The sequence below is a fragment of the Chiloscyllium plagiosum genome, unplaced genomic scaffold, assembly GCF_037043375.1.
Source record: "Chiloscyllium plagiosum isolate Xiang-an unplaced genomic scaffold, Cpla_swu_hap1 HiC_scaffold_45, whole genome shotgun sequence".
Classification (NCBI taxonomy): domain Eukaryota; kingdom Metazoa; phylum Chordata; class Chondrichthyes; order Orectolobiformes; family Hemiscylliidae; genus Chiloscyllium; species Chiloscyllium plagiosum.
Genome location: NW_028270183.1, coordinates 58,071,525 through 58,092,850, shown reverse-complemented (window position 1 = coordinate 58,092,850; position 21,326 = coordinate 58,071,525).

Below are 21,326 nucleotides of genomic sequence, written 5' to 3'. Positions count from 1 at the left end.
CATCACACTGATGCCTGCTCATTGTATTGAAAGCTCGTTATTTCTCGCAAGTATTGTGTTGCTGATCGAGAAACGCAGTGTCCTGTTTGAATTGCTGTATATTCTGATTTCGCGTTCCGGCTTCATTTTCCTGGTTTAAATCCAGTAGTGTATGTTGCTCTATTTAACTACTATTTTAACCGGGAGATTCTTCCCGCAGTTCCACAAGCACTTCTGCTTCTCATTATCTTCTTCTCATTCCTTATTTCCAGTTTTGTGGAAATTAATTGGTGAGGCAGGAGACACTGCAGCATTCCCGGGGAATGTTGTTGTAATGGCACTGACACCACGACATGATCACCGTCATTCTCTGCTGTCACCATTCATTGGTTGTACACCAACAGTAAATGCATCCTTATTCTTCTTCAGCTATCATGTAATTACTTTCTTTTTCTGTTGGATAAGGAATTAAACTTTAACATCGAAAGTTTCTTTAGATTTTGAGGAAGAAATGTCTCCTTGCTTCAGGTCTCAATGACAGGCGCATTATCCAGAGAATGTGAGACTACTTCGACCGACGCCAGCCAGGAGTCAGAAAGCCTCTCAGCAGTTCGAATCTCAAACTGTCTCTGAATGTCAGGCTTTTCAAGAGCAGAAATGGGAAATGAGGGATATGGACAGCCAGAGAGTCGAAGAATGTGAAAAAGGCCCTGGAGGATACAGAGACAAATATAGAAAAAACAAAGACATATATTGAGGCAGACACTGAAAGAAACAATTCTCCATTCGGCGTGACTGCTAAATAACAGAAAGCAAAAGGAAATATAGCCATTAAAACATAGCCTTCCACCAGCTCAGGAAAATGAAAGTAGCATGACAGCTGATTAAGTCCTTTTAAGATTGTAAATTCGACGTTTGTAAGCTCAAGAGTGATTTTGATAAATATACTTATTCGACAGGTAAAATTATCATTTTCCCAACAGTATAATCTAGAAATCTATAACTAACTTGTTTCCTGTCCATCTAAAAAAAATGTGCTTCTCTCCACAGATGTTGCCAGGTGAAGTGGGTTTCTCTATCAATTCTCGTTTTTAGTTCAGATTTCCAAAACTTGCATCTTTTTGATTTTTGATAACCTGGCACAAAACCAAGCATTACCAGGATCGGACCAGTGGTGAGAAATACTGTTACCACGATATATTTGCACAATAAAACATTCATTCCCTGTCCGAGAATAGAACCAACACTATGGCGGTTAGAGTTCCAAATCCTAACTACGAGATTACACGGAATGAACACAGACGCTCTTGCACTTATTCTCAATGAAATAGCCTTTCCCTTTCATTTCTGCTCAGTTTCACTGCAGATTGGTTTCTACTCGTCTTCAAGTTTTGCAGAACGGAAAATCCCATTTGGCCCATGGTGCAGTCTGGTTTAAAGACATTCATCTATTCTCTTCCCAGTTTCCAGCTTTGGTCCATAACCTTATCTCTTCTGATGTTTCCAGTGGAAATGGCAGTGAGGTTCTTGCTTTGACCTTAGACGACACAACAATGGGATTGAAGTTTGACATAGTCACACTGTGTTATTACCCACGTCGTGTCTCCCACAGAAAGAGAAGCACAGACACATTCCCCGAGAGTGGCAGAGTTCTCAGGATTTGACCAGCTCCTTGTGCTTCACTTCAGCTGTCCGCTCCAACATGCAAGTTCAACCGCCAAAAGGCAGCTTTTGGTTAAACCAAAGCCAGTTCTACAGACAATGAGAGACGTTGATCTGAGCTAGAATTTGAAGTGGACGAAAGAAACTGTAAATTCAACAAAACCCAAACCCTTCCGTTCCTGACAGACAACAGGAATAGACGAGCACGCTGCATCCTTGTGATTTTAAATGCGAACCGACAATCCCCTAACTCGACGTCAGGCGTGTTACCAATTCCGTCACAGACCCAAAGACCAGGTTTGGCTGTGACACTTTGTCTATAGGGAATGTAAACGTCCACATCAGGGAAACAGCATTCACAAGGTGAAAAATCAGCAAACATAATCACCGTCACTGTTTCACTTGGAATTCCCCACTCTGTGAACCGTTACCTTTCGCTGTACTTTCATATTTGAAGTTTTTTACATTCCAGAGCCTGAACTAATTCAGCGAGAAACCACTGGTCATTTCGAGCCCGTCATCCGGAATGAGGCGAGTTGAGCGATGCCTTTCTTGCTGCCAAAACATCAGCGCAGCTCAAAACGAGCTCGTGTAAGCATCAGTCTTTACTTAATTTGCTGCAGTATTTCTGCTGAACAACATCAGATTATCACAGCATTGCTTTCTTCACATTTAAACCAAGGGTGATAATATGAACCGACTTGGAAACATGGAGAGAGAAACACTGCTGACGAAGACGATTATGACGTGTAGAGCAGGCACCAGAGTTTGTACAGGTCCCAAAGGCTTCTGCAGTATCAATGGACATCCCTGATTACAAGTCTGATTTTGCATTGCCCAGAACAGGCTTTCATTCCCAGTCAGGGGATGTAGATTTAATTCTCTTCTTGTGAATTATCCGAATGAAAAGTAAATTCTGGCTGCACCCAGAACACACACACGGATCCTGCCAGAACAATTCAGTGATCGATCAGAATCTGTCTGGAAGGACAATGGCAGCAAATACAAGCGAAAGCTATCACAGCAATTACCCCTCCAAATTTCTCGCGTTTCCCAGTTGAAAATATTTCGCTGTTCCTTCAATGTCACTACGTCTAAATCCTTGCCTCATGGCATCATGCCTGCACCCCGCTACTGAGGACATCCAGGGTTTTGCGGAGTAACTCAAAATCTCAATCACTCGAGTAATTAGGGATTGACGGTGCATCCCATCACATTGAGCAATGCATTTATCCCAGTAATACGTTTCCTAAAGCTGCAGTTTCTAAGGGAACACTTGCAAGCTGTCGGGAATAAGTTGAGAAGTGCAACGGACGAGAGGAAAATGTGAAAGGCAATGATGACTGGGAGGCATGAGACAGCAAGTGAGTGAGGAGCTGGTGTTGCAACGTTCAATGTCAGTGTCAGTATTTACTGACCACTATTCACTCTGACTCACACACCACTCCTTAACAATTCACCACAATGAGCCCATTCCTCTTAGTGTGAGTTTACCTTTGCTGATATTAACACGGTTAAAGGTGCCCAAGAGGATGGATGGATCCGAGTTATCCTGTCAGTTTAAACAGTCTAAGTTACCAGTTTACAACAAGAGCAATAAGAGATTGCCTCTTCCTGTGCATTTCTAGTGGAGAATATCCAGCTTTGAACTCTTCTGCATAACCAGAGGCTGTTTTAAATTTACACCAAGTAACTGTGAAACACACAAAAAATGAATCCGAGCTCCTGTGTTCGAATAGTCAAGTAAATGCACGCATAGTTTTGAATCGTTGAGCTTGGGCACTCCCTCAGCCGTAGTTAGTGCAAGTTCCTGTCAAAAAACAGCCGAATATGGGATGAAATCCTGACATCTCACTGTTTATAGGTCTTTCATGAAAAACAGAGTTCCCGACTTCACCTGTGGTTTAGGTCGTGGTGGGAATTCTAACCAATGACAGGATCGAGGTTATAGTTTAAAGACAGCTCCTTCGACACCTCTGCCACGCTGCCACACAAACCCCCGCAACCACGTTTTTCATGATTAGTGTTTCAGCATCGCCTCACTTCAGGCACTTACCCACACGCACTTTCAATGGCGAACTTGGCGTAAGATCGATAATATTTTTGAGGATGTTGCAAGGCATACAGTGTTTGGACTGTAGCGTAAAGCTTAATAGGATGTGAAAATTCTCCCTGGAGCTTGAGGGCTGAGGGATGGGTTTACAGAGGTTTTTATCAATATGAAGGAGACGGTAGAGTAAATGGTTTATGACTATTTCTTCCCAAGACAGGCAAGTTCAAAACAAGGGAAGAATGTTTTAAGGAGAGAGTGGCAAAATTTAAAAGGGATCTGAAGGACATTGTTTTTTTCACACAGAAAGATTTGTGTGTTTGGAATGAATTGTCAGATTTCGTGGTGGAGTCTGGTATACTCTCAACATTTCAAAGGCATATGGATCTGTACTAATTCTCCGATCATCATGGGCAAATTAGCATGTCAAATTCACCTGCCCTGCACATCTTTGGAATGTGGGAAGAAACCCACGCAGACGCAGGGAGAATGTGCAAACTACGCACAGGAATCAAACGTGGAACACTGATGCTGTGAGGCAGCAGTGCTAACCACTGAGCCACGTGCCGCCCTAAAAGGGGATGGAGAACGCAGCTAGCAACCCCGCAATCTCTCGCATGCAAAGCGAGTCCACTCCCATTTGAGATTAATCCCACAGGTTAAAACCAGCAACGAATCATTTTTTTCTGGTCTTAGGCTGCCAATGACCATTCTTCTTGACACATTCCCAACTTCTCAGTGGGAGATTTTAGCTGCAGAAAAGACCTCACAAATCATGTTGCCTGCGCGGCTCTCCAGCGAAACCAAAACCTGACAACTCATGAACAGAAGCATAACTGATAAAGAGAACCTATTTTCAGACACACGGACTCATGAATGCTGTCTGTGAGGCAGAGCGAGTCGTCTGAGTCATGAGCTGCTCACACAAATTGCAGCGAGGCAATTCCAAATGGTGCTTTCAACGTCCTGGCACCTTAGTGCACCAATACTTCCAGGAAAGTGCTCAAGTAACATGAATCAGAACTGACTAACAATGAACCATGAAAAGTGAAGATTACCAGTTACAGTCTCGATTAGATGAGGTTACCAATTGGGCTGATGTCTCCACCGGATCGAGAGGACCAATCACCAGCCTCTCGCATCAGGACAGAAATTAAGGAAATTAGGGAAAAATAACCAAGTTTCATATCGCAATTTCACACCTTTTCGCAACAACAACAGAAAACTGCGAGCAGATTCAATGTAGAACCTAATTTCACATCAATAGGGAAATAAACATCTCCATTCACTTTCAGAGAAACGGTGAAAAATGCAAATTGTCTGGAATATGAAAGACTGGCGCAGCCTGTTTTTGAGTCGCATATTATGCTGGTGGCCTTTCGAGCTGGAGGGGAACGTGACAACTACAGCAGAAGGGGAAAACATGGGCACTGACATGTTGGTTGTTTTCTGCTGTGCCACATCAGCGCGGGTTAGAAGAAATGACTGCTTTTTCTTTCTGTTCAACTTTAACAAAACTCATCCCTGCGAAACGTTGCCAGCTTAGTCCATTAGCACACGTGGCCGCGCAGGGATGCAAACACAAGCCTTCTTAAGAAGTGGAATCTGAAATCAGAGTCTCAGGTTGCTCAGCCACGCGAGCACACAGGCCAAAACCGGAAACCCAAGAGCATGTACCTGATGATACCCTGCAGCATACTCACAGCAACTGCACCAGTTCTGCAGAATAAACGGTGGGAAGGAATTGCTCTATCTGAGCGGTCGTGCTTGTTGTTCTCATCAGCAAATCTGGCTTTGAATTTGCTAGCCCATACCTGCTACCATGCTGAAACGGTATGCAATTCTGATTAGTCGCTGTGTGAAACTTTGTTCATTTTCTCTCCTCAGATAAAGTGATTACTGGATATGATGAATTCTGCTCCTGCCAGAAACGGCGACTCTCCTGCTGCTCGGATGACAAGAAAAACTGGTTACTCACTGGAATCCGAGAATGGCAGAACACGTAGCAAGATTATTCGAAACCCAGAGCCGATAAGAGTTCCAACTTTCCTTTTCTTTCTCCATAATAGTGCATTATCCAGCAGAGCCATGAGCAACTGCCACCTGGCTGCAAGCTGAGTTGGAAACCTATGTGGGAATCAAGGACATGCGGCTCACTTAATGTCGGTAAATCAAACACTTCTCACTTTGAGCTGTACAAAAATTAGTTTCTATACATCTTCAGGGGAAGGTCAAAGGCGATCTGAGATGTCAAAGTGGTGGTCACTGTTCGTGATTGCTCTTTGTTCGAGTTTTGAAAAGGTTTCCCGCTTTAGTCGCATTCACGTTTCTTGTTGATGACTGAATCCGACAGAAGGTGTTTCACCAGAGCTGCACTTGACTTGCATTCCTCTCCCTCGCTGTCATACTTTCCTGGAACTTTGTGAGAACAAGAAAACAAAATACATACTGCGCCATTCGGCAGCCTGTCTGTGATTTCCTCATTTTCAGTTACAACATGGCTTAGACTTCAGGCCACACGGTAATATTAGGAACAGTATGAGAACAAGAGTCGATAGTTCATCTGTGTCTGTAAATTTTCTCATTCCTGTTGTTGACTGAATGAACTGTATCCGTGTCTGCTGCTTCGAAACTCGAATATGTGAACTGCTCCAAACTATGATTGAGGATTTCTGGTTTTGGTTGACACACGTTGAGAAACGCCAGGCAGCGTTCAAATGAAGCTTTCACAGCACATTTTCGGATGCATTTGACAGAGACTAACATCATGAATCCTGTGTTCGCTGTGACAGAAGGAAATGAATGCTCTCCTTGTTACTGATCCAGGCCACCTTCGCATGTCAAGCAAATGCGGTACTGTTGTTACAGAAAGGATCAGTGCTCGGTAACTGTGTCCTTAAAGAGGACATGATTGAAAAAAATAAAGAAGACCATGTTGAAATATCCAGGAAATATTGGCTGAAAAGGCGCAGACAATTTTCCCTGCAGCGCCAAGACAGAGGAACATATGTAACGGCACTCTTAAACAGGATGGCCAGCAGTGATATAGACATCGCCACATATGAAGGACCACTGCGAATAGAAATTTGAAAATGATATTCACGCAGCAGGTATTCTGAATTATCTTCTTTGCACAGCTACAGTAGTATTGGGCGAGTAAATTCAAAACAAGGTTTGCTGATGAGAATACAATAAAGCCCCATCGATCATGATATGAAAGACTGTCTTCCGGAAAGAGGGAACAACAATGTTTCTTCTAAGCTTTGTACTGGGCCACTTTCGCACAAACTGATACTGCTACTCTCCAGAAAAGATCAGGGCCCGCGGCATGCACTGTTAGAAATGGTGACAATCAGTGCTGGAAACTCCCTCCGTATTCAGAACAAGGAAGACACATATCGAATAAAAGCGTAGATGGCAATAAATTGGACTTGTATTCCCTTTCACCACAACAGCTAGAATGTGCGGGGATATACAGAGTAAGGTTTACTGACCTGGTCAGAAACCAATTACCTCCACATATCTTGACACACAAGCCTATCTTTCTTTCTGTCCGTTTTTTGTTGAAGCGCCGATCATTTCCGTAGGAGTTGTAGGTGATTGCTGCTCCCCCGCAGGATCACAGTGGGGCCAGAGACCCGATCGAGCTGCTCAGAACAGTTCGTGTTTGCCAATAATCACTGAAACTGAGATTGATGTCACGTCGACATGGTGTAACAGCTGCCAACACATGTAGAGGGTTTTGGGAAGGATTAGGACCCACTCTGGGAAAAAGACTGGATCCTAAGACTGGGGAGTAAGTGTTCAGGTAGAGGACTGGAGAATGGGGTCAAGAACGATATTAGTCAAGATCGAATGGCGGAGCAGATTAGATATTCTGAAAGCGCTAACCGCTCCGATGTCTTCCAATCTCTGGCCATCTGGTATCGAAGGAAATAGAAACAGAGTTATTTGTTCAGTTGGAAGTCCTGGGCAAAGTGAGAGATAGAACAAGCATGATACAGTTTTAGAGACTGGGAAAATGTTTGGAGAGGAAGCAATAAAAGTGAAGCTGAATATAAAGTTTGAAGTCAGGACATATTCAATAAAAAGGAAGTTTGTAGAAAGGCAGAGGGACATGGAGATGGAAAAAGAAGTGTCACCAGTCCCGAAATCTCATTCGGTTTTCATTTTCAAGATGTGACCGGACCTGCTGAGATTTTCCAGCAATTTCATTTGTTGATTCTGAAACAGAAGATGGGAGTGATCCTGGACCAAACAGCTCTCGCACGTTCTGGGAATATTTGACTTACCCGTTTGATCAGATCACGTCTGTCCCACACTGAAACCTCAGAATCCTTCCCCACCCCCACCCTCGTTACTGGCAATAAACTGTTCATGACATAAACTTACATGAGCACACAGCAAGAACAATTGCAAAACGTTCAGGGATAGCTCCGTTCCGTTCCATCAGCACATTCTAAATCAGATGATTTTTGTTTCAGGACCCATGGGACATTAAGCCGTCTCTGTCAGACCACTAACAAATGGCCATTCGCGTTCTGTGTCTTTGAACACTTTGGTCGGTGCATGGATGTCGTGGAATCTCACGTTGTAAAATGGACATCATTCATAGCATTTTCAGCTGCACTGATAAAGTTGTCTCTGGCGCTTCCAGTAAAGTGCAGACAGTTTTCACTCAGTAACCGACATGTGATCAAAGCAGGAGGACATATGTTTCAGCGAAAGCAACAGGATTCCTCCACCAGCGTTGGCTTGCAATTCCGCATGTGGAACGAAGAGCTGGAACTCTATTAAACAGTGAAAACGACTATTATGGGGCTTGGATGCACGACTCTCTGATTAAACACCTCACATTTCACCGAACTGAGATATCCAGGCTTGGGACACGATGCATTAGTTGGCTATTTTATTCTGAGCATAATTCACCTGGCACAACAATTTGTAAAGATCCAGCTCATTCCTCCCAATCACAAATAACATCATTCACATCTTTCACTTTCGTTATTTCTTCAAAACATTACAATCTATTTAACACTTGTCCCGGCATTTAAGATTCAACCCAAATATTTTCACATGAAATGATTTCTAGTCACTCTGTCAGACGCAATCAGTCGGAAAATTACCTTAGAAAACCCAATCATTTCTGTTTACAGTATTGGGAATTTCCCATCTGCTGACAAGACAGAGTCTTCACAATCAACATTTTCTTTGTTCTTCCGGCCTAAAACGTTTACCACTTCTTATTTTCAAGATAGGAGTTTTGTTTATAACACGTTCCAAGAACAGGAACAACCTTCCAATCTCCTGAAGCAGTTTCCAATTTGAAATGGAAGTTTTGTTCCTTTCCCACGGGAAGAGCAGTTAATGAGAAAGGGGTTTCCACGAGCTGTGTCCCAGGGTTTAGCAGGAAGCCCTGATTGAAGCTGCAGTGGCCGCTTTCAGTTGGCATCGGGCGATTGGAGAACATGGCGTCGTATTTTGCTGCGTGTAAACATCTTGCTCCCCGTGGACTCGGGGTGAATCATGGATGAGTTTTCTGAATAACACTGCCTTCCAGTCTCTGGCCATCTGCTATCTAAGGAAATAGAAACAGAGTTATTTGGTCAGTTCGATGTCCTGGGCAATGTGAAAGATGGAACAGTTCTGATACAAAATTGGAGACTGGGAAAATGGTTGGAGAGGAAGTAATAAATGAGAATCTGAATAGAAAATTGGAAGTCAGGAGACATTCAATAAAAAGGAAGAGTGTGCAAAAGCAGGTGGAGATGGACATGGAAAAGAAGTGCCACTAGTCCCGAAGTCTTAAATCGATTTATATTTCCAAGATGCCACCAGACCTGCTGAGATTTTCCAGTAATTTCATTTGTTGGTTTAGAAACACAAGATGGCAGTGATCCTGGACCAAACAGTTCTCCCGTGCTCTGGGCATGTTTGACTTACTGTGTCTATGTTCCACACTGAAACCTCACGATCCTGCCGCACCTCCACCCTCATTACTGACAATATACTGTTCATTACGTTAAACACAAGAAGAACAACTGCAAAACTTTGAGGGAGAGTTCCCTTCGGTTTCCATCAGAACAATCTGAATCACTGAAAATTGTTTCAGGACCCATGTGACATTGATCCGTCTCTGTCAGACCCCTCGCAAGTGGCCATTCGCTTTCCGTGCCTTTGAACACTTTGGTTGGTGCAAGATTGGTTTGGAACCTCACGTTTTGAAACGGACATCATTCATTGTATTTTCGGCTGCACTGATAAAGTTGTTTCTGGCGCCTCCAGTAAAATGGAAACAGTGTTCACTCAGAAACCGACGTGTGATCAAAAGCAGGCGGACAATGAAAGCAGCAAGAACATTCCCCTGCGAAGGGTTGCAATACTGCACGTGGAACGAAGAGCGGGAATTGTATTAAGCCGTGAAAGCGCCCATTGTGAGACTTGCACCCACCACCCTCAGATTAAGCATCTCACACTGCACCGACTTGGCTAACCTAGCACGGTGCAATGTGGATTAGTTTGCTATTACATTGCGAGCATAATTCATCAGCAATTTGTTCGGATCCAGTCCATTCCTCCTCATCACAAAAATATCATTCACACCTTTCATTTCAGTTATTCCTTCAAAGCATTACAATCTATTCAGCAGTTGTCCCGGGATTTAAGGTTCAGCCTTAACATCTTCATATTTTTACCCTCACCTTTATGTCGCTGACGTGATTTCCAATCACTCTGGCAGACAGTAAATCAGTCTGGAAATTAACTAAGGAAACCCAAGCATTTCCGTTTACAGTGTTGGACAGAGTCGTCTCAATCAACACTTTCTTTGTTCTTTCTACCTAAAACCTTTACCACTTCTCATTTTCAAGTCAGGAGTTTTATTTATAACATGTTACAACGACTGGAGCGACATTCCAATGTCCTGAAGCCCTTTCCAATTTAAAGTGAAAGGTTTTCTCCTTTCACACGGAAAGAGCTGTTACTAAGGAAGGAGTTTCCACGAGTTGTTTCCCATGGCTTGGCAGAAAGTCGCTGATTGAAGCTGCAGTGGCCGCTTTCTGTTGTCATCGGGAGCTTGGAGGAAGTGATGTCGTATTCTGCTGCGTGTAAACGTCTCACTCCCTGCGGACTTGGGGTGAATCATGGATGAGTTTTCCCAGTTACAATGTCAATATATGGTCGGGGTAAATGCTTGTGCTGAAATATTTGAGGCTTATTCCCTGGGTGGGCTCGAACCACCAACATTTCAGCCAATTGTGCCGACCATTTGAGATACAGAAACTGGCAACGCAGATATCCAAAAAGCAATGTTATCGACGGGATATGAGGATACATCGGACAGCAGGAACTTGCGTTGTTTTCAGAGACGGTCGCTGATTTTATCACCGAGAGGGTAAGCACACTGAAGAGCTGCAAACACTCAAATTAAAAGGCATCCACGCATGCGCACTGTGCTCACATACATCTCCACATAGCAGTTCACTTACGATGCTGGTATTTGAAGCCACGATTCGACAGAAACTGAAGCCGAAAATCCAGCATATTAGACAGCTCGACCACGCTACCACACAAAAGCCATCACTCAGATTTGTTTTGGCTAGTGTTTCAGCATCGATTCACTTCAGGCACTTAGACCTCGCAAATTTTGTAATGAAATTGGCGTAATTTAAGAAGAAAGACCAAAGAAAATGTACAGACAAGGAACAGGCCCTTCATCCATTCAAGCCTGAGCCGATCCAAATCTACTGTTTAAGTCTGTCACCCAATTCCTAAGCATCTGTATCCCTCTGCTCCCCAACTACTCATGCATCTGTCCAGACGCATCTTAAATGTATCTACCGTGATTACCTCTCCCGTCTCTGATGACAACGCGTTCCAGACACCCAACACCCGCTGTGTCAAGTAGTTGCCGCGTGTATCCCTCTTAAACTTTTCACCTCTCACCTTGAAAGCGTGATCTCTCGGTATTTAATCCTTCAACTGGGAAATAAATCTTTTCTCTATCTACCCTGTCTGTACCTTCATGATTTTGTAAACCTCAAAAAGGTCCCCCTCAAACTCCTTTTTTCTAATGAAAACAAACCTCACCTACTCAACCTCTCTTCCTAGATTGCACCTTCCATACGAGGCAACATCCTCTTAAACCTTTTACGCGCCCTCTCCAAAGCGTCCACATCCTTTTGGTAATGTGGCGACCAGAAATTTACACAGTATTCTAAGTGTGGCCAGACCAATGTTTTGTTCAATTTTAACATGACTTGCCAGCCATTGTATTCAATACCCCATCCAATGAAGCCAAGCATACTATATGCCTGCTTGTCTACTCTATCCACGTGTGCAGCAACCTTCAGTGTGTAATGGACCGGCACTCACAGATCTCTCTGTCCATCAACTTCCCAAAGCTCTTCCGTTCATTGTATAACCCCAGCTAGAATTAGACTGACCGAAATGTGTCACCTCACAGTTGTCTGTTTTGAACTCCAGCTGCCATTTTTCCACCCAACTTTCCAGTATATCTCTATCCTCCTGTATTCTTAAACAGTCACTTATACTTTCTGGTAGTCCAGAAAACTTCGTGTCATCTGCAAACTTTCTGATCATTCCAACAGTGCTCTCTTCCAGATCATTTATGTATATCACAAACAACATTGGCCACAACACTGACCCCTGTGGAGCACTACTGGTCATCTTTCTCCATTTCCAGAAACTCCATTCAACTGCCACTCTCTGTCTCCTATTGCTCAACTAATTCTTTATCCACCTGTCTAGCACACCCTGCACACCATGTTACTTTACGTTCTGTATTTGGTTACCATGGGGAACCTTATCTAACTCCATACTGTAGTGCATGTATATGACATCAACAGCCTTTCCTTCATCTATCAACTTGGGCACTTCCCCGATAAACTCTGTGCCTCTCACTGATATGCACATTATTTTCTAAATATGAATAGATCCTATTCTTCAGTACCTTCTCCAGCAACCTTCCCAACACTGATGTTAGGCCCATTGTTCTGTAGTTATCCAGAATATCCCGACTGTCCTTCTTGTACAGGGGACAATATGAGCAACGTTCCAGTCGGCCAGAACCTCACCTGTGCTGAAGCATGCCACGAAGATATCTGTCAGGGCCCCAGCTATTTCCACTCTCACCTCGCTCAGGAACCAGGGATAGATCCCATCCTTTCCTGGGGATTTGTCCACATTAATTACCCCTAGCCTGCCCAACACAGCTTCCCTACTTATGTCAACATGATCCAGACTAATCAAATGTTTTACTCGAGACTCATCATTCATCATGTTCCTCTACTCAGTGAACACTGATGCAAAATAATCATTCAGAATCATACCCACTCTCTCAGATTCGACATACAGCCTTCCTTCATTTTCCTTCAGTGGACCAATCCTTTCTCTGGTTTCCCGTTTGCTTCTTATATATGAATAATAGGCTTTAGGATTCTCCTCAATTTTGCTAGCGTGAAGTTGTTTCATGACCCCTTTTAACCCCCTTCATTCCTCGTTTAAGACTTGTCCTATTCTTCTCATGTTCCTCCAGGGACCATTATGTTCTTAGCTGCCGGGGCCTTATGTATGCTTCCCTTTTCCTCTTGGCGAGTCGTACAATTGTCCTGTCATCAACAGTTCACGAATATTGCCTTTCACATCCTTTGCCTTCAACGGTACATGCCGATCCTGCACTATATTTAACCTACCTTTGAAAGCCTGCCACATATGAACTGTGGACTTTCCTACAAATAGCTGTGTCCAATCCACATTTCCGACCTCCTACATAATTTTGATATAATTAGCTTTGGCCCAGTTTAGTACTCTTTCCTCAGGACCACTCTCATCTTTGTCAATGAGTATTCTAAAACTTACAGAATATTGGACACTTCCCAAAGAAATCACCCACGGCAACTGCTATCACCAGTCCTGGCTTATTCCCCAATATCAGTTCCAATATGGCCTATTCCCTCGTCGGACTATTGATATACCGCTCCAGAAAATTCACCTGGAGGCTTCTTACAAATGGTAGACCATCCAGACCTCTGACACTAAGAGTATCCCGGTCAATGTTGGGAAAACGGAAATCTTCAGTCAACACTAAATTATTGCCTCTACGTCTTTCCATGGTCTGTTTAACTATTTTCTTTTTACACCTCACGCTCACTTTAATACAACCTCAAAAATCTAACCTCACCCTTCTTATTTCACTGCTCCATCCATAGTGTCTCACGACCCAAGCCCGACATGGTGTCCTCCTTTCACACAGCCATGATATCATCCCTGACCAGCAATGCAACTCATTCCTCTTTTTTCCCTCCCTGTCCCGTCTGAAGCGTCTATATCCTAGAACATTTGGTTGCCAACCATGCCCTTCCTTCAAATAAATCTCTGTGATCGCAATAACGTCATATTCTCAGGCACCAAGCTATGCCCTAAGTTCATCTGTCTGTACTCCATGCATTAAAGAAGATGCATTTCAGGCCACCAGTTCTTTTACATTTATCTGCTCTCTGTCTAGTCTTCCCATTACTAATGTTATCTTCCTGATTCTTAGCGTTTCCAGGTTCCACCTCACTGCCGACTTGTTTACTCTTGTGGTTCCCAGTCCCCTGCCACATTAGTATAAAACCTACCCAACAGCAGTAGCAAAAACTCCAGAAAGGACATTCGTTCCCGTCTGGTTCAGATGTACATCGTCAATTTTCTTATAGTCCCACATTCCCCAGAACTGGTCGCAAACTCCAACAAATCTGAAATCCGCCATGCAGCACCATTCCTCAAGTCACGTGTTCATCGTGCCTTTTTTTATTCATTTCTACGCTGGCAGTCACATGGCACCGGCAGTAATCCCTAGATTACTACCTTTGAGGTCCTCCTCTTTAATTTCTCTCCTAGCTCCTTGAATTCTCCCTGCAGGTCCTCATCTCGTTTTTTTTTCGTTGGTGCCTGTATGCACCAAGACAACTGGCTGTTCACAATTCCCTTTTCGAATGCTCTTCAGCCGATGGGCGACATCCCTCGCCTGAGCACCTGGGAGGCAACATAACTCTCCAGAATTGCTGATGCTCCACAGTGAGTCCACCCGCAGCTCCAGAGTGACCACGCAGTCAAACAAGTGCTGCAGTTGGACACACTTCTTGCAAGTATACGTTTAGAAAACCTTATCAAGGATTTGCAAGGTTTGCACTGCTTGGACATGAGAACGAAACTGAATAAGCTTCGTCAGATTCCCAGGAGCTTCAGTGCTTAGATATGGCCTCACAGAAGCTTATAAAATCATAAGGAAGACAGACAAAGTAAATAGTCAGGGAGCACTTTTTCACAAGACACGCGAGTTCAAATCTACATAGCAAACGTTTAATGCGAGAGAGGAAACATTTAAAAGGGATGTGAGGGACAAATATTTTTCGCACAGAACTTTTGTTTGTGTGGAATGAATTGCCACATATAGTGGCAGAGTCTGGTGCCCTCACAACATTTCTAAGGCATCTGAATGGGTTTATAGACAGGAAGACCGCAGAGAGATAAGGCAAAAATATTGGCAGATATGTATGGATTAATTTCGGTTATCTATTCAGCAAAGGCAAGTTGGATCGGGGGTTGTTTCCATGCTCGACAACGCTGAGATGCTCCAGCCAAGGGGAACGGTTTGAATACACCATTTGCAAAAATACGCATGATGTTTGTTACTCAGTCAGCCAGTTTAGCTATTTTGTTTGGAGGGTGGATGGGCCCAACCGATCAAGAGATGAAGGTTTTCCGGATATTTGCTGCCAATGACCATTCTTCTTGACACTTTCCGAAGTTCGCCATCAAAGATTTTGGCTGAAGAAAAATACCTCCCATATCGCATTACCCACTTTGCTCTCCAGCGAATCCAAAAACTGACAGCTCTTAACGTGGAACAGAATTAAAACTGAAAAGGCAGTACGATGATCAGACACACTGAAGCTTAAGTGCTGTCTGTGAGGCACTGTGAGCCGTCTCTGACATGAACCGCTCGCACAAGTAACAGCGAGGCAATTCCAAACCTACTGGAGATTTAGTTTATTGCCAAGTCCCAGAAAGTGCTCAAGTATCATGTAAAAAAAGAACAACAACGAACCATTAAAAGTGAACATTTCCAATTATATCCGTGATTAAGTTAGGCCATCAATGCGCCAGTGCCCCCAAATGATCGAGAGAGCCAATCACCTTTCTCCCTCACCAGGACAGTAACGAAGAAAATGAAAGTATAGCAACGTTTCACATCGCGATTGCCCACCTTTGCGCCATAGCATCAAAAAAAAGGCAAACAGATTCAATGCAGGATCTTCTTTCGAAATATCGGTGAAATAACTATGTCTATTCACTTTCAGAGTAAACGGGGAACAACACAAGTTGTCTGGAATATGAATAACCAACATAGACTACTTGGGTCCCAGATTATACTGATGCACAGACTTTCATATGAAAAGGTACCTTGGGTGATTGCCCCTCACCCAGAAATCCTCTGGCTGGCTTCTGTTTGCCCTGTCACATTAAACGTGTGCTGCTCTAATCGAATTTGTAGTTCTTGCCGTTTGTCCGTATTGCAACTAGGGATAGCTGGTCGTGGCAACTCGTGACTGCCACACAAATTTGTTGCCAAAATTGGATTGTCCCGCAACGTGATTCGCAGTGCACGAACTTCGCAGCGAGGATATGCCACACGGCAAGTTAAAAAGCACGCTTCCATTTATTGAAGTAAGTTTCTGGGAACTGACAACCAGATTCCTCCTTACACTCGGAATTATAACAACACATAAACCAACAGCCTCTCTCAGAGACAAGTGACCAATGCCCATCTTGTGCCGGACAAACAAAGTTGACAAGATTGCACGCAGGGTCTGCACAGAAAACTATAGAGGAAAAGCAGACAGACGACCATCGAGCTGCATTCATGCAGTTCTGTTACCCTGTAAACCCCATGCACAGCTGTTCCTTGTAGGTACAGACAGGGCACTGAGTGTCTCTGACTCCGGGACTTGGAACTCGGAATATATGACCGTCTGCAGCACTGGTTACTTCCTTGTGTGAGGTAACTCCCGATGGAACATATGTAAAACATGATAGCTCATTGAGAAATACATCCACAATTGTACCCAAGAGACGTATTTCTGTTGTGCTTCAGGTCCAAGAACACCCAGGTCAATAGCTCCCCTGATTACCTCTGTTTATCATGTTTGCAAAGAGATCCAGCAAATTGCCAAGTTTGATTTTCCTTTCAATCAGCAATTTTGACTCAGTTTGGCTGCAAATATCTTTTCCTAACTTTGTGCTTTTCTTCTTTTACATTGGTGTCTCGCACCTTACAATTGACAGCAGAGTTAGGAGAGGAGATGGAAGCATTGAGCCCATCAAGTCAGCGACAGCTTTCAATGAGATCATGGCTGATTTGGTTAATGCTCAACTCTGCTTTTTAGTCAGTACTCATGGTTGAGTGGTTAAGGTGATAGGTTAAAAATTGATTCAGGTTTCCCTGCGTAGGTCCGAATCCAGCTGACTCCGCTATGAATGACTTGCTGCTGGGCGAAATTTCGCTCAAAGTTCAGAAAACCTATTTTTCTGAACCTCAATGGCATTGGATTCACTGCCCATCCCTAATTACTCCAGTGATTGAGATGATGAGCTACTGTACAGAAACTTGAGCGAACTGAACATAGAGGTACAGCCAAAATGCTGTTAGCGAGGGAAAGTTCCAGGATTTAGGAATAGCCAGATACTTCTAACTCAGAAAGGCGAGATCCCTGATAGGTGATTTGCGGTCACAGTTTTCTCTTGTTTCTGCTGCTATTGTCCTTAGAGATAGATGTAAACAATCACAGGATTGATTCTGGTAACCAAAATAAAAACCCTGCATCTACTGTCGTTTGTGGAAGTGAGTTCCAAGCCTCTCCCAAATATTGTGTGTAGAAGTGCTCACTAACATCTGTCCTGAATACTCTGAACCTCATTTTCAGACTCATTGCAGAATCCACAGCGAACAGAAACAGTTTATCGCTTCATTTTAGTGTCTTGCATTACTTCTCTCAGGTCACCACTTAACATTCAAAGTTGTCGCAAAAACAGGCTTCATTCGTATATCAGAAACAGAAATGGCTCAGCATGTCTGTGGGATAGCAAGAGTTAATGTTTCACTTCCGTTTACCATTCTTTGCAACTGACTTGCCTGATTTCTTATCATACCTACAAACGGTATGAAACCGGAACGGATGACAGAACACAGAGATTAGGAAGTTCTGCATTTGCAGTGACATCGGGAGTCTCTATCACTGGAGAATTGTAAGGAGACTACTGCTCAGTGAACTGATATCGCACTTCCTGTATCTAAATAAGGAAACCTGTCAGTGATTTGGATACTTTATTGTTCAAAAGTTAAAACCAAAGAGCAGATCAGCAGCAGACTAAAACAAGTGAAATTGTCATAATGCCTTAAAAGGAACGCCAATGAAGACCAGGATAGTGAGGATCACCTTCTCCACATTTTTGAATTGTTTGATGCAGTTTTCTGTGCGACGTTTTCTCTCCCTTCAGGCAACTGACAAGCTCCTTGTTGAAAATCTGAGTTGATGCATCACCAAAGGTGTTGCATTGTACTGTGTGTAAGCAGCTTGTGGAGACTGAGACTGTAGCATTGCTCACTTTTGTTTTTGTTTTTTATTCACATTTCTGAGAAATGAAGAAGCTTAATAACAAGCTTAATCCCAGTTTTGGAGAAGCATTGCTCATCAGTACAAGATAATCAGCTCACGTGAAGATGTTCCAGAATTGATATCAGAGAGCTAATTCAAACCCTACGACGATAGATGCCATGAATTCTAAATTGAAATTCTATGTCTAATGCCTTTAACCCATTACAACTTACCATGGAAAATCCCTTCCGATTCGCCTCTACCCCGTAGGGAAGTAAAGCTGCTATTCTTATTTGCTCCAAGATACATGTGACTCCAGACGCACAGAAACTGGATTGGTTGTTGCAGGTCAGTTATCTAAACCTCAGGACCTCACTTCAGGAATTATTTATGGTTCTGTTCGTGAATAAATGTCCAGAGTTCAGCCGCATTCTTAACTCCTCAACTCCTGAAGCATTCCATTTCACAATGCAGCAGAATTCTGGCAATGTGAAGGCCTGGGCAGACAAGTGAAATTAATTTCACACATCCTGATTAAGATAATCTAATCAATACCTCTGGAAATTCAATGGTGTTGCCATTACCTAGTCTTCAACGATCAACAATCTGGGAGTTACTATCAATCCCAAAATGAACTGTCCTCCCTACATAAATAATGTGGCTACAAGAAAACCGCCATCAGTCATGGGATTTTTGACTCCAATCGCTTCTCTAATACTGAGAAGGATCACGTCAAGTGTGTGATGGAATACTCCCCAATTGACTGAACAAATATATCGACAACATACCTCAAGATTTTGGACAGCGCCATTATGAAACATTCGTACAAAAAAATAATGCTGCTGACATTTAATAACTGAAATGAAACTAGAAAGTGCTGGAGAAGTTCAGCAAGTCTAACAGCATACTTGGAGAGAAATACAGTTAACTTTTTGAGGCCAAAATGACTCTTCTTCAGAACAGTACTGAAGAGAGGACATGTAGGACAAGAAACATTACTTCTCTGACACTTTTCACAGTTGCTACCAGGTCGGCTGAGTTTCTTCAGAACGTTCCATTCCATGGCAATTAAGTCAGTTCGATTGGCATTTTATGTATAATTTCAGTCCATTCACCATTGTCGCAGCTTTTTGATTAATCAACAATTTCCATTTGACAGCACACTCCAACTCTTGTGCTACTATCTTCCTAAAGACAAAGGAAGTTAACGAATGGGAAAATCATTATCTGTATGTTCCCTTCCAAGCTACTAAACATCACAATTGGACAGGTATTCCTTCAGTCAGTCCTTCACTGTCCCAGTGGATCAGAGGTTTGCTCTCCTCCCCCACTTCAAAACATCCAAATAGTTTAATGAACTCTTCAAATAAACTTTGTCAAACTCAATTGTTAGAAGGCCAACACTTACTGGGAGGTGAGAAAACCTTCACAAAAATGTAACGCTTAAGCTACAGAGTTGAGAGGAGCAGTTTGGAAATATGTACCCCTGTGTCCTTGCAGCAGATTCATGTAATCAGATATTTGAGATAGGCTGAGTCAGCAACTTGCCTTGAATAGAAATGTTGAATTTGGTGATGCATTCTCACTGGAGGTATTTTCCAGCCATGATTCGGTTTCAAGTAAATTTGCACAGTCGTCAATTCCAATTCAGATGAACACTTGCCAGTTAACTTTGCCACAGATAATCAGCGTGAATCCATCATTCGCCATTTTACTAGCAAGCTGCTGAGTTGTACCATGCCTTACGCTGTTAAAGTATCGACGTTATGAAATAGAATCATACCATCCCTACAGTGTGGAAACAGGTCATTAGGCCCAACAAGTTCACACGCAACCTCTAAGGAGTATTCCACCCACAGCAATTTCCCTTCCCTATTACTTTGCACTGCTCCTGACCAACACATTCTGGAGAACGAGGTACAATTTAGCATATCCAATTTATCTAACCTGCATATCTTTGGACTGTAGTAGGAAACTGGAGCAACCCGAAGAAACCCATGCAGACACAGGGAGAATATGCGAACTCTAAACGGTCGCCTGAGGCTGGAATCGAATCCAGGTCCTTCATGCTGTAAGGCAGCAGTGCTAACCAACGAATCACGAAAGCTAACTTCAAACCTTAGTGGAGCCATTCTTCCGAATAGACCGATATCAAAGACATACACGTCTCCATAGCCATTTTGCAGCAAAAGGTAGACATAAGTAGACGAGACATACTCCAGCACGTGGCTGAAGGTGATCAGTTAGAGGATAGATGTTTTATCATCATTTATGAGCAGCTGACTAAGCTGCGCTACTTAAAGGCTGTAGCAGGAAGTCCTCAATCAAATATGTTCTTCTTACCATTCGTCCTGCTAAGACTGCGGTATTTATCTTCATTTAGGCTATGTTATATATTTTCGGTTACACCATTCTCCTGTTAGATGGCATCTCCCGAGATTTTATTGAATGACTTTGCCTGTTTGAAGGTTGGAAAGTCTCTCAGATACTGCCAAAACCTCTTCAAGAGGCTTCCCCTCCCAGAATCAGCTCTTGCCTTCGAACCTCCCCTCATTGTCAGTCCGACTCCATAGAAACGAACTGGAGACAAATACATGTATGATGTCACCGAACAGGCCATCACCGCGCTTCACCCTCTCCCAGGGAGCAGCACGGCTCAGCGATGGTGATCGATGCCTTCCAAATCCACTTGGGATGATGGGAAGGGTGGTTGTCATCTACCTATCCACGATCAAAATGAACCTGAATCTGAGAAGTTACCATTCCAATCAGTTTGAAGTACATGCATTAAATGTAGATAAATGAGACTAATTCGACTGTTTATGATATAGATTAAGAAACACAAGATTTTATCTTAATGGTAAAAAGCTGTGATTTCCGAAGCGTGAACACTGAATGCAAAACTTTAAATTGCGTAAGTGCAGACTTCGAGGTGTAGTACCTGTGTGAGAATTGGAATATCGTTTGCAGACATT